Below are 4,568 nucleotides of genomic sequence, written 5' to 3' on the forward strand. Positions count from 1 at the left end.
CTGCTCCGTTGCCTTCTTTCCACTGTCGGCCCACACAAAGCCCGCTACCCTCTCTTCAAACCCTCACTCAGGGTCTGCCTTTGAGTTTGCAAGGTCTCTGGGTTCTGGTCTCTCTCTCACCTCCATGGCTTCCCCAATCTCCTTTCACCTCCATACCATCTTATAGCCTGTATTTTGTACTTAGTAACTTATTTTTCTTGAATTCTTTAATTGCTTCCAATGGGAAGGTCTTACCTGCCCTAATGAAATGATTAACTTATAGGAGTATTTTTTTGCTTTCATAATTGAGATGGGTTTTTTGTTTGCCTATCAGCATAAAGACTTTGTGAACAATACACACATACTCCAAGTACTAGAATCCAAAAAGTTACAGGGTTGTAACACTTTTCTAAACAACTACCTCAGATGCTTTCTAGCTTAAGTTTGGAGAAAAATCTCCCTTAAAAAGAAGCTATTAACGACCAGTATTTTCAAGTGTGGACTAGTTGTTCACTCTAAGGTCCCACTAATGTACAACTTCATATGAGGCACCTCACATATTTACAAGTCTCCAATTTGTTACAGCAAACTAATAAAGTGGTTGGAAAAATATTATTGTGCCTCTACAAAAGATATTACAGATAGCACTTGACTCTGGCTGGGAGAGCCAAAATCAGGGAGCGGTTTTGTTCAAAAAGCAACTGTAAAAAAAAAATAGCTTGGGTAGAGAAAATAAGTAATTTAAAATGCTTGAGACATGCCAAATGCAAGATTGAGACTTCCAATTACCATTCAGTTATGCTTCACATTATAGGTTTAAAAACAACTGCCCCCATCCCATCAGTTTATGGAATGTTAGGTTGACACATCAAAGACTGTCAAAGACTGTCACGATTCAATAGCCTGCTATGTTTTAGTTGAACAGAAAAACAACCAGCTAGGATGTAATTTCACCTCTTAAAAAGCTTTTGCACTTAGCTAAATAGAAAAAAAAAAAAGTGAGGGGTGGGTGGGACGGGACAAAGTATGTGATGATTAACTTTATGTGTCAACTTGGCTGGGCTATAGTATCCAGTTATGTAATCAAACACTAATCCAGGTGTTGGCTGTGAAGGTATTTTGTAGATATGGTTAATATCTACAGTTCGTTCTCTTTAAGTAAAGTTGATTACCCTTGATAATGTGGGTGGTAACTCATCCAATCGCTTGAAGATTTTAAGAGAAAAAACTGACATTTCCTGAAGAAAAAGAGATTCTGTCTGAAGACAAGATCATTAGTTTCTGCCTGAGTTTCCAATCTGTTGACCTGCATTACAGGTTTCAGACTTGCCAGTCTCCATAATCATGTGAACGGTTTCCTTTAAATAGATTTCCTAGCCATAAGAAATCTTCCTAGAACTCTGACTGATACCAGGTAGAATTTATTCCTTTTTAGAACTACAAAAATATCTGCATTTCTGAAAGAGCTTATAAAAATATTCCCCCAAAGAGATTGTACAACTGGTAGATTTAAGGTCTAACATATAAATGATTACATTAAATGTAAATGGTTTAATTATACCAATTAAAAGACAGATTTGGCTGAGTGGTTAAGACACATGACCCAACCATATGCTATCTACACTAAATTTACTTCACATGTAACAATATAGGCAGGTTAAAGTAAAAAGAGGAAAAAAAAAGATATATTTTGCAAACACTCAAAAGAAAGTAGGAGTGGCTATACTAATGTAAAGTAGATTTCAGAGCAAAAAAAAAAAATCAAAAACAGAGAAGAATATTATATAATGACAAAAAAGGTCAATCCATCAAGAAAATATAGGGATCTTTAATGTGTATGCACTAAACAACAGATCTGCAAAACATATGAAGCAATAAATGATGGAATGGGATGGTGTAATAGACAAATCCACAATTACAGTTGGAGACTTCAACACCTGTCTTGCAACAATTGATAAAGTGACTTGGCAAAAAAATCAGCAGGATGTATAAGAACTAACAACATCATCAACCAATAAGTGATGACATTTATAAGACACTTTGTCCAATATCAGCATTATACATATTTGCTGCCAGTGCTTACAAAATATATACCAAGATTGACAATATTCTAGGTATAATATAAATCTCAACAAATTTATAAGAACTGACATCATATGAAGTGTGTTCTTTGACATCAATGGGCTCAACGAGAAGTCAATAACAGAAAGATGATAGAAAAACCACTAAACACTCAGAAACTAAACCACACACTTCTAAGTAATCCCTGAGTCAAAGAGGAAGTCTCAAAGGAAATTAAAAAATATACTGAACTAAATGAAACAAAAATAAAACTTATAAAAATCTGTGGAGCACGGAAGAGCAGGGCTGAGAGGAAAATTTAGCACTAAATACATACTTTAGGAAAGAAAAACGCCTCCAATTAATAATGTAAATTTCCATCTCATGAATCTAGATAAAGAGTAAAATAAACCTAAAACATGCAGAAGAAACACTAAAAAGTAGAAATCTATGAAATTGTAAAAAGAAATAAAACAAAAAGCTGGTTCTTTGAAAAGATTAATAAAATTGGTGAACATGTAGCAAGACTGACAAAGAAACACAAGAGAATATGTAAATTACCAACAGCAGGAATAAGCAAGAGATAACAGCACAAACCCCACAGATATTAAAACGATAAGGGAATACTACTAACAGTTCTAAATACACCAAAACTTGACAGCTTTGATGAAATGAACCAATTCCTTGAAAAAGATGAACTACCACAACTCATTCAATATAAAAAAATTTGAATAATCCTATAACTATTGGATTATTGGAAAAATTCCTCCCAAAAGAATATACGGGCCCAGATGCTTTCATTGGAGAACTCTACTGAGTATTTAAAGAATTAGGCCCAATTCTCCCAGAAATAGAACAAGAGGGAGGACTTCTCAATTAATTTTATGCAGCTGGTATTACTCCGATGCCAAAACCAGACAAAAACAGTACAAAAAAGAAAACAATAGTTCACCAATATCCTTGGTGAATATATGTGAAATATATATGTGAAAACCCTTAACAAAATACCGGCAAATAGAATTCAGAAATACATGAAAAGAATTATACCCCATGACCAAGGGAGAGTTTGTACCTGGCTAGTTCAATATTAAAAAATCAATCAGGGTAATCTACCATAATGACAGATTAAGAAATAAAAATCTCATGACAATATCAATTGCTATAGCTAAAGCATTGGATGAAATCCAATACCCATTCATTATTTAAAAAAAAAAACTTAGAAAAATAGTAATAAAAAGGAACGTATTCAACTTGCTAAACAGTATCTGAAGAAAACCTACAGCTAACATTATATTTGATGATGAGACATGTAAGAAAGAAACACTGAATGTTTCCCCCTAAGACTGGTAATAAGGCAATAAGTCTTTCATCTGTCTTATTCAAGATCTATTCAATGTAGTATTGGAAGTTCTACTCAGTGCAATAAGACAAAAAGAAAGAAAGAAAGAAAGAAAGAAAGAAAGAAAGAAAGAAAGAAAGAAAGAAAGAATAAACGTTGTAGATCAGAAAGCAAGAAGCAAAACGGTCCCTACTTGCAGATGACATAAATGTCCACACAGAAAATCCCAAGAAATATATTTAAAAATCTCCTAGAGCTAATAACTGAGTTTAGTAAGGTTCGACGATCGAAGATAAACTTACAAGAATCAATTGTATTTCTATGTACTTGCAATGAAGATATGCACACTAAATTTAGAAATATAATACCATTTACAACTGCTCAAAATGTGAAATACTTACATAATCTAACAAACTGTCTCTAGAACTTGGATGCTGAAACCTACACAGCACTGATGAAAGAAATCAAAGACCTAAATAAGTCCAGAGACATGTTATGTTCATCGATTAAAAGACGCAGCATAGTAAAGACGTCAATTATCTTCAAATTGGTATACAGGTTTAATGCAATTCCTTTCAAAATCCCAGCAAAAGTTTTTATCGATATAGATAAGAATTTTCTGATTTATATAGACATGCAAAGGAATTAGAATAGCTGAGACCATTTTGAAAAGGAAGAATACAGTAGAAAGAATCAGTCTACCCAAATTCAAGACTTATTGTAAACTTACAGTATTCAAGACTGCGTATGTTTAGCAGAGAGATAATCATAGTGGTCAACGAAACAGAATAGACAACCCATAAATAAACTCACAGTAATATGTCCAGCTGATTTTTCACAAAGGTGCACAAGCAATTCAACATAAAAAGATAGCATTTTCAACAAATGGTGCTGAAGAAATTGGATATGCAGTGGTAACTAACCAACTAACTAACTGAATGAATGAATGAATGAATAGACAGTAACCAACATCTTACACCTTATACAAAAATTTGTTCAAAATAGGCAAATAAGATGACATATTTACATTTGTTGATCTTTGCATTAAAAAAAACCTTGGGGGGGGGTGCCTTGGTGGCTCAGTCGGTTAGGCATCCGACTTCGGCTTGGGTCACGATCTCACGGTTTGTGGCTTCGAGCCCCACATCAAACTCTGCTGACAGCTTGGAGCCTGGAGCCTGTTTAAGAT

The sequence above is a fragment of the Acinonyx jubatus genome, chromosome A1, assembly GCF_027475565.1.
Source record: "Acinonyx jubatus isolate Ajub_Pintada_27869175 chromosome A1, VMU_Ajub_asm_v1.0, whole genome shotgun sequence".
Classification (NCBI taxonomy): Eukaryota; Metazoa; Chordata; class Mammalia; order Carnivora; family Felidae; genus Acinonyx; species Acinonyx jubatus.